At 33.1% G+C, this 11,104-nt stretch overlaps 1 protein-coding gene across 1 annotated transcript in view; it reads right to left on the reverse strand.

The window, feature by feature from the left end:
- LOC117113115 overlaps positions 1-10,464 on the reverse strand; it is a 28,546-nt gene extending 18,082 nt beyond the window's left edge. The window contains exon 1 of the mRNA XM_033256359.1: positions 10,376-10,464. The gene's annotated coding sequence lies outside the window, so the exon portion shown is untranslated. The remainder of the gene's footprint in view (positions 1-10,375) is intronic.
- Positions 10,465-11,104: the final 640 nt, after the last annotated feature.

Here is an 11,104-nt window from a genome sequence, read left to right on the forward strand (position 1 = left end):
TAATATTGAATCTGGCACCGTATTTGAGTAGGCCTAGGCCTACAGTTAGGCTTATATAGATTATGACGTGTGTTATAGCAATTGTATGCTCCCTATTACTTATTAGTAGACCTACTGATTCTGAAGTACGTTTAGAAATGATCGGAACAAGTTACTTCGGACACAGTTAACTTACAATTTTAAAATTTAAAATTAAAGGGTTTTTTTTAATGAGAAAAAAAAATCCCTGCCTATTAACAGACAGTGAACGTGAGTGACTTTTTAGACAAGTAGAAATAGGTCTCCCAGTCAAACAAATTGCAAAAGTTTGTTTTATTGCTGAAATATGTTCTTTTGCTTGTAACAATTAGTATATCCAAAATCTACCTTGATCGGCCTATACTAAATTCCCTAATTTGCATAAATTCAAAATGGCCGCATTTGGAAACTTTGCAGCTAATTTTCGTCTGATCGTTTTAAATATAAAGCTATTCAATATATAATTGGGTAGACACAGCCTAAACAGTACGTCATATCATGTGTATTGAATATCGTAAAATTAGTTTTTATAATATACCTGCTTGCTATATAATCTATGCCTTTATTTATTTATTTTATTTCCTCTATTTAATTGAATATCAACGAAATGTTTGTAAGAAGTCAACATTATAACAATACATAGAATTTTAAAAATCTCCTAAAATCACATTATTTTGCAAGTTAACGCCCCTCAATCGACCACCGAGCCCCACCTTCGCACACTCAGTGCTACAACCAGCGTGACCACTGCTTGGGTATTTACCCAAGATCTTGGGTATTTTGACTTGGTCTTGGGTTCTTGGGTATTCCGTTCAAATCTTTGGGTATTTTATTTTTACTAAGAAAATTAAATATTTTTGTCATAGAGGAATTAAGAAGTAAGTATATTTCAGTCAATTCAAGTAAGCAAAACTCAACGAAGTGCACATAATATTGTTAATTGACTGTTAATTGCTATAAACATGGGTTCAGAATTGTTTATTTGTGATTTGTGTTGCCATTGATCTTACCTAATTAATGCATTACATAATAAAACTTGATCACTGATCTACGGATAACACTGGCCGACTGAGGGCGTATTTTTCTATCTGTATTATCACCTCATGAATATTAATTTTAATAATTAACACAAACAATTACAATAAAAAAATTTGTTTTTAAATTGAACTAAAAGGGAAACTATACATGCGAAAAACACGTATTTTTCAAATTTTAATGCATTTTCAGGAAGCTTGGGTAATTTTGGGCAATTTTTGCTGAATCTTGGGTAATTTCGACCCAGACCAGCGTGACCACCACTGCTTGGGTATTTACCCAAGATCTTGGGTATTTTGACTTGGTCTTGGGTTCTTGGGTATTCCGTTCAAATCCTTGGGTATTTAATTTTTACTAAGAAAATTAAATATTTTATTCATAGAGGAAGAATTAAGAAGTAACAAAGTATATTTCAGTCCATTCAAGTAAGCAAAACTCAACGAAGTGCACATAACATTGTTAATTGACTGTTAATTGCTATAAACATGGGTTCAGAATTGTTTATTTGTGATTTGCGTTGCCGTTGTTCTTACCTAATTAATGCATAATAAAACTTGATCACTGATCTACTGATAACACTGGCCGACTAAGGGCGCATTTTTCTATCCGTATTATCACCTCATGAATATTAATTTCTGAAAATTAACACAAACAATCACAATAAAAAATGGTTTATAAATTGAACTAAAAGGGGAACTATACCGGTACATGCAAAAAACACGTATTTTTCAAATTTTAATGCATTTTCAGCAAGCTTGGGTAATTTTGGGCAATTTTTGCTGAATCTTGGGTAATTTCGACCCAGTCATTGGGTATATCAAAAATTGTGAGTGGTCACGCTGGCTACAACATCAACTCATGATCAAACCATTCACAAGCATTCTGTGTCTATGCCCTTGGGGGTTAGACGTCATGTTATCGCCTAGCAGTTATCCCCCTGTAAGATCGATTAAATCCGGTATAAGGGAATGATGCGATTAGAAATATTATTTCGAGGGAACGAAATATTAGTTCGAGGGAACGAAATATTATTTCGTTCCCTCGAATTGAATATTTTTTCTAACCATGTCCCTTTAGGGGCTCCGTAGTTTTATAAATTTGTTTAGCAAAACATTCTTGATTACACCGAACTTGTTTACTGTCACGCACTATGAAACTTTGGGCGATTTGACATCATCACAGCCGAAGCAGATGTCTGGTGATAAATTAATTAAATGGCTAGGCCCAGACTACAACAATCTTGTTCAAAATAGGTTCAATACAAGCTCTATAAACTGAACTGGACGACAAACTGAACATTGGAGCCGGTGTCACGAGAATTCAGGTACCATCGAGAAATTAAGTACCAGACCTAAATTCTCGCTTAAGCGAAAACTTTGGGCTTGTCGATAAATTAAGTACTACTCTCATTTTATGGCACTTATAGTACAATGCATAAATATTTCATTTGTTTTAAATTTACGACCGATCGTAATTAATCAGGTGAACTGGTATTTGGTACGAAAACGGTGAAAATAAGCAGAAAATATACGATTTTGAATGTTTTTTATTCTTGTTAATACTTCAAATCTCATCCGCAAAGACTACGACGCTGACCTAATTTTCTTCACTGCTACAAAGCAGCGCGAAGATTGTCCTTGTTACCGCATGTTTGGCAGCCAGGCTTTGCACCGTGACGTATGGATGCTCTTCATTTTCAGCCAATCAGAGTAGATACAACATGCCCAGAGTGGGAAAACAAAATATGAAAAAGATGGGTAATACACAGTTACTGTTAGCTGAATGACTTTGATAACGAATAGCGCGCGTAAACATCAGTCATCAAATTGTTTGGTAAGACGGTATACCCCACTCCACAATTTTAAAAACATGTTTAGACCAATTTTTCATTGCATTTTATTTCTTTTTAGACGTTGTGTGTGTTTTTTGTTCTTTGTGCAAATTTAAATCGTTTTCATGGGACCCACTTTTTATGGCTTATCCTATTAATTAATCAGGGTCGTTTGTTGCATTTTTGCCTTTCTTGTCCTGTTGTTTTAATTACATGATTAATGAATAAATTCAATTCAAACTAATCAGAATTGATTGAAAATTGGACTGGAGAATATTGCCAAAATTATTAGCCAATGTTCCAAAAGATAATGGTTCCTACGATTTCTCAAAATAATTTAGGCATGTTAAAGTGTTTTATGCTCTGCTTATGCACCTAATAACAGAATTAATTACAGAATTCACCCAAAATTGTGGTATTTCATTTTTATTAATTTTATTCAATGTCCAGGTAGCTCTATTAATAATGATACAATGAGAATACAATAATTTGCACGTATATAAGATATATAAAAAATGAAATAGAACAAATACAATAATAATGTAATCAAATCGTAACATTCATGCATTTAGACTGCTTAATACAGTCATGGGGGTATGATAGAGTATATCAACAAAGTGCCAAGGTAAATCATCACTCAATACTGTATATGTTCTTCTTACAGGGAGATAATAATACTAGGTAAAGTGGGTTGACACACTTGAGTTGTAAATTCACAGAATTGGAATTCAATAAAATAAATTAATAAAGCCTTATAAGTCTACTTTAAAATCACTTTAGCACTTGAAGATAAAAATGTATATTTAATTCTCTGAACTATATTTTATGAAACGTTTAAAAATAATATATTCACATAATGCTATATGCAATTCAATTTTCAACACACTAATGAGTTACCAACATTGCCTCCTATGGAACGCCAAAAGGACAAACCACAAGTGGCGCAGTGTAAAACTAAAGTGGCACATTGCAAATCCAAATGCGTGTGCCGCTACTTGACTCTTGCACTGCGCCACTTGACTTTTGCACTGTGCCACTTGACTTTTGCACTGCACTTGACTTTTGCACTGCACTTGACTTTTGCCCTGCGCCACTTGTGGTTGTCCTTTTGGCGATATCACGTCAAAAGGACAAACATAAATCACAGTGCAAAACTAAAGTGGCGCAGTGCAAAACTAAAGTGGCGCAAACTCAATTGCGTGTGCCGCCAGTTGACTTTCGTACTGTGCCACTTGACTTCTGCACTGCGCCACTTGACTTTTGGCGATATTGTATGGAACGCCAATTTTGGCATCAAAATGAAACTAAACAACAAGAGGCCTATAAATGAATTTAAAAAAAATCAAGAACACATAATTCAATTTCCTTAACAATTTCACAACAAAACAAAAAAATTGGGACTAAAACACCAATAGGAACGATATGATCAGAGGCATATTTGTCGTAGATACAGTAGCCTAGTCTTGTATATTCATCGTAATTATTACCGCTATAAAGGCCCATAGCACAGTAAGTACTTTGGTAAGTGATGGGTTATACTAATAAACAAATTGCTGAAGAATTGGAGGTAAGCGGAAGCACCATAAAAAAAAAAACCTCCGGCGAAATTTCCGATTGAGAAAGAGTGACCTTTCGAATTATATTAGCGGAAAGTTTGAAATAATTTCTGTTGATGTTTGTTTCTATACCATTGCCAGGCTAGTCAAAGGTAGACAACTCAGTTATGCTAAGGTCAGTGACAAAGGGTCGATGCAACCGACGGGCCCAGTTAGCAAGATCGATTCAATAACATACGCATTTTCACATTGTATTATTAAAGCTGAGATTGACATTTTCAGCATTTAATTTTATTAAGTAGACCAATAATATCTTATACAGTAATAATTTTTTTAGCAAATCAAATAATATAATGAGACAGATTTGTTTTTTCAATCAAATAGGTCTCTTCACCTTTCTTGTTTACAGTTTGACAAAATGTAAACAATATATACAGACATGAGAAGTACAGAGTAAGAAATTTCATATGTAAGATTCTTACAGTACTTAATCACTTTCTGACATAGCCTATATATCAATGTCAAAATAGGTCATTTTTTGACCCACAAGTAACATATCAATTTTGTCAGTTTTAATCACCCAATATTTAACCTCTGCTCCCTGGTGAGATATTGAACCATATCATACCATACCAGTCACTAATATATAGGACACATTTGTATAATTATACCCTACATACGCTATACTTGGCACAGAAGAATCACATTATCTTTTTTCTCCCCAAAATTGACAAAAACGGTGAATGAACAGAATAGGGCTAGAGGCAATATTGTGTTGCCCTGCAAATTTCTTCCATAAAAAAAATACAAAAAGATTGACAAATGAAATAAAATTATGTGTAATCATGTAGATCTATTTCATAATACTAAAATAAACTTACTCAATTCTAAAATATAAAATTCGCTTTCAAAACTGGATGAAATATTATTGCTAATAGTTGCTAATAATATATAATGTTGAAAATCTTTCATGTATAAATAATTAATATTCATTGTTTGACCCAGTGACCATTTTATGCATAAAATCCAACTAATGTATACCTGTCTACTAAAATAAAAACCCATTTCATATGTAAACACTAAATAATGTGTAATGTGTATGTGAACCAATTTTACGCGAAAACATTATAACTGAACGGATAAGGACCATTTCACCTCAAATAATTTTTATTTGGCTTTCAATACGGTATTTTTTGGTGAAATTCATTTTAAACGAAGCTGATCTAAACTAGTAAACATTGTTATGTTTCTAATAGGGGCCTATACATTTTTGGCTTATAAAAAAAATATCAAAAATATTTAGTCATGTTTAAAAAAACGGACCATATACTCCTAAACACAATGTAATGTGGACCAATTTTATGCATAAATTGTAATTGCAATGAACCTACCAAAAACTAGATGCATTTTATGCAACCTAAATACTCTAGTGTGGTTTCATATTACTAGTTTATTCACAATAATGCAAATACAACTTTTAAAAAAGACTAGTTGATCTATTTAATGCGTAAAACACAAGTGAACACATCTTTAAAGATGTTGACCAATTTTACGCATGAGAATTCTATTTAAAATTATTAATCAATTGCATACATAATTTTGCTAAATTATATAACAAAATTTTATTTTTATTTTTTTCCCGACCGTCGTTGAAGATTTTTCAAATATTAGGTGTGCATATTTTTCCATTGCATACATAGATTATGTCTTATTACATGTTATTTTTTATTGGTAATAAAAAAAATGTAATATTTTCACAGTGGTTTTCCTTAAAATCGGTACACACTGTACAAAACCTTATATTATTAAAAAACTAAATGCCTGTGAATAATTGTGCAATATTAAACAGTATAACAGTACAGTACACAACTTTGAAGAGCTGCAGATAATTTTTGTATTTTAAGTATTAGTTTATAATTTTTAATTGTTAATTAATTTTTGTAATCTACTTTTATGTAATCCAATAATATAAAAAAAAATTCTCATTAATATAAATTTGTATAGGCCTATATAGTTTCTTATTCTTGTTATTTATTACTTAATTTAATTTGTTTTCTTAGGTGTAAATATGAATTGAAGTTTTAAATTGAAGTGCAATGTATTTTATAGCTTAAAAAATAGATTTGTTTTTTATATACTGTATCTATTGTAATACAGCCATTTTTAGCTGCATGCTACCGTTTTGTACATTTTTTGAATGAATGAGTGAATGAATGAGTGAATGAATGAATGAATGAACGAATGAATGAAAACGGTAAGGCGGCTTTGTGTCAAATGCTTAGACTGAAGAGACCACCATCCCCAGGGTCTCACTACTAAGTGAGTTCAGGATTTTGAACATATGGTAACGGGCTGTTTATATATCGTTTTTTAGTGCTTTTATATTCTTTGTATGACTTTTTCGAACGAAAAATCAGCATCACCGGAAGCTGTCAGCTATAGCGTGTAGCGACTGTATGGAAACCAAGCTTGACTCTCTCGTCCGCGAGTCAATCCTTGTAGGGGACATCGAATCCCCGTCAGGCAAATCCTGGCATCATTTTACCAGAAAGAAATATGAATGAATTTTCTTTCCAGGATTAAATAAATAAATAAAATCAATTAAAAGATCGAAGCAAACTTACATTGCAGTAATCAGAGTTTGTAGGCCCCGGGTTCTTAAAAGGTGGCCCGCAGGCCAAATTTGGCCTGCGAAGAAAATTATTCTGGCCCGCTAGAAAAAATATAAATTATACAAAAAAATATTTAAAGAAACTGAAAGTAATAACCATTCAATGAATATATTTTTTAATAAAGTGAAGGCCAAAACAAAACAGTGGGCCAATGTGAAGTAGGGGTGGCCCATCCAGATCTTAAATTAACTCCGTTACAAATCAATTGACAAACATCAAAAGATTGGTAGTTTTAGTTCAGCTAAATATGACATAGCAGATTAAAAATAAAAACGTTACCATAGACTTGTTTTTATTATGAGTAGACCGGAGATTCTACTGGTGAAGAGGTTTTAGGCTTTAAAATCTCTAGTGTTTGGTGGATATAGGATGGGTGATATTACAGAGAAATACATATTGTGTGCCAAACTATTAAGTTGAACAAACTTTGTATGACTGTGTTTACGATTATGTCTGTAATTTTATGGTTTGAAAATACTCCTACAGGATGTTGTTGTATGGACGCCCAAGTAGGTAACAATATTTTGCTATGAGTAAACGATGAGAAGCAAACATAAGAATCAAGGTCAATTATGATAGAAAACAAAATTAGTTTTACTTTGTGGGAAAAATGCCTATTTCAGGAAACGCTACTTCACACACAGTTCAACTTGCACAAAGAAAGGAAGACATGACAATTACCATTCTCCGACAACTAAAATGTCCGGTGACCCTGCAAAATATTTTGGCGACTTTAACTTGGGTCGCGATCGATAGTTTGAATCCAAGGTAAATTATGGGTTACAGAAATCCAATAAATACGGCCTCAAAATGCTACTTTATCAGAGCTTCTCCGCCTCGGGACCCAAAACATATATGGGCCTGTAAACAACCTAATATAGATGAAAATATGCTTTACCACTTTATCATGCTACTTAAAATCGCTTCCAACAAAATAATTAATTGAAATTAAGTAGTGGTGCCAGTTGCGGAGGCAGATTCCTGTCAGAGTGACTGTCAAAGGAGAACTCAACACATTCGTAGTGAAAAATAATCATATGTAACCTTTACAGAATATGAGGCTGTACATCGATTACAGGCCTTAAGCATTTAAAATCACTAAATTGTTAAAGCTTCTGGTCCTTGCGCCGTGGACCCCATTAAGAGGTTCTGGGACATCGCTCCTCTCCTGCCGTTGGCCAAATGATGGTTTTACTCAAGCAAAAAAAAATTAATTAATTAAAAGATCAGCAATAAGCAAGAAATATTGCAAAATTAAGTGTCTTAATTATTTTGGCAAAATCATATCAATCTTATGGTGCAAAAATTGTAATGGATTTAGCGTCCTAATATTGTGCTGTAGTACAATTAAAAATAAAATTGCAAAAAATCCTCAGAAGTTTGTGTGGCCCCAACAGGGGGCTTCGGCCACAGCATCTCAGAATTTTACCTTAGGTTCATAAAGTATAACAAGTTGCTTGAAACTCGAAGATTTTCTTTGGCCTGTGACCAAATCTAAAAATAGTTTGGCCTTCAAATAAATTAATTAAGAACCAGGGGTGTATTTTGAGAGTGTTGTAGCTGTTCTGACAAAATGAAAAACAAATGAATTGTTCCCTTTAATAAGGGTTATTTGGTCATTTGGCACACTCAGTATGTGTCTCCGTCCTCTTATTAAATAAGAGTAAGTAGTTTTAAAAGATAATTATATTGCCCCTAATTTCACAGAAAAGTGTCCCCTTAATAGGTGTGTCCCAATGGAGCTTTCTACTGTAATAGCCCATAATTTGGCCTATATTTACTATTATTATTTAAAGCCTTTGAAAATCTTAATTTATCAACCAAACCTACGTCATGAGGGCTGCTCACGTATAGACCCTCTATCAGTGAAAGTGACTTCCTGGGACAAACTATTTCAAATTCATGGATCTGCCACTGATATATCATTTATTTAGTCGTTAAAACACTTAGAACATTCATTTTTAAGTGAAATAAAACAATGATTTCACCAACTAGGTGAAATATGTATGTAGGCCTATTTAAAATGATTTTTGTTTTCTGAATTAAATTAAAATTCTTGGTTTTGATCTACTTTGTTCATGAAGTTAAACATCATAAATATTAATATAACGTAGCCCTGTTACATTATAGATAATTGAACTTGCAAGTAAATATGGAAGTACACAACTGTAGAATTTATGTTGTTACTTTGTAAGTTTTTTTTTCTAAATTTACAGGATATACAGTAACCTTAGTATCAAGTACATTTTTATAATGAATTATTGTTACAATTTAAGTCAAAAAAGATGGTTTTTAAATGACAAAAAAAAGCCCTTAAATGTCGAACCTTTTCTATATATCAACAATATACCAGGGAGTTGTTATAGTGACGATAATGCAAAGTATACTAACCTTCAACTTTCCACCAAAAAAAAAAAATAGAAATAGAAAAGTGGTGAAATATAGCATTTAAATATAAATCCCAAAACTGAGCAGAGATTTGTGTGTAACCAGCAACTAACTATTGTAACTCCGGAATATATCAATGGTAACTTGATATTACCACAGGGGCAATATGGGTCAGTCTGTCAAGATTGAGTGGAGTGGGAATAAAGTGGTAGATAGCTATTTAGAAAAATCTTAATCCTAAGTTGAAAATTAAACATGTCACTGTCAGTACAAAAAAGCCTTACAAAGTTTTTGGCATAGACGGTTTTAAAGATTCTTTTTTTTTTAATTTTTCATGAATACAATTTCAATATTTAAATGAATATTCTGTGTGATTAGACTTTTACAATGATATTAATTTTATTGTGATCTTAGTGTGGGACAAAGATTTTCTGATATTTATATATTGAAAAATAAAAATAATGTTTTTATCCATATTTTATTACTAGACTAGGAAAAAAAATAAAAAAAGAGGCCTAGAAATCAAGTTAGGGGGAGTGGAATGTTAGAAGCAGTCAATATAGCCAGATATCCTAATTAATCCGTCCTGGTCACCCTAAGCCCTGTTGACACTTGATTCTTCACCTGGTATACAAATGGCGGCCATTTTTTAAAATGGCCGCCAAATTTATCTAAAATGTGCATATAATTGGAACTAAATAAGCTACAGATATGATATTGGTGTCTAAAATCATAATTTCTATACAGGCAACAAACCAGACATATACAAACTACTGTCACTCATGCCGGAATGGAACATAATTAAAAAATAGGTGTTTATTTGTGTTAAAATATCCGCAAAATATACTTAAAATGTGTATAGTATATAAACTCACCAAAAAGTAGTCGTGTTTGTTATCGTTGGAAAGCTCTTCCGATGCTGAATAATGTATTACAGTTTATATCGGAAACGTGTAGTGTTTCATGTATTGTCCTATAAAGTCCAATTATGGCATATCATATGTGGTAACGGAAACGAGTGTAAAGATTGAGGGCGTAAGCGAGGTTCGAGGAGGAGAACAGAAATAAAGAGAGCTTAGAATTGTCATTAAAATCTGTCCAAAGTTTCTTTCATTTTGTGGACAGTACAGTTGGCGACGAGGATGAACAATATTGTGAGTAAACCACATCCGTTTCTTGAGTCTCCAGGCACGCCCACCGTCCCGTGGAAAACGTGGAAAATAATATTTGAAAATTACTTGTTGGCCGCCGATTTGCAGGCAGGGTCAGCTGAACGCCGCAAGGCAATTTTGATAGCGTCGTTGGGTACTGAAGCCCAACGGATTTATTACACTGTTTTGAACAGCAAGGCCACGTCCGTTGCTGGTGCACAATAGGCAGAATCAGATGGTGATAACGACGAATATAAAGAAACTATGCAATTACTTGCTGATTATTTTGAACCCAAACTAAACGTTGTAGCGGAGAGGTACACGTTTAGATGTCGATCCCATGAACCAGGTGAGACAGTTCAGGCGTTTGTTTTGGCTCTTAAACATTTAGCAAGTACGTGCCAGTTTGCTAATTTGCATGATGACATGATCCGTGATCAAATCGTAGAAAAA

The sequence above is a fragment of the Anneissia japonica genome, unplaced genomic scaffold, assembly GCF_011630105.1.
Source record: "Anneissia japonica isolate Jap-2015-1 unplaced genomic scaffold, ASM1163010v1 scaffold1812_len1207588_cov181, whole genome shotgun sequence".
NCBI classification, from domain to species: domain Eukaryota; kingdom Metazoa; phylum Echinodermata; class Crinoidea; order Comatulida; family Comatulidae; genus Anneissia; species Anneissia japonica.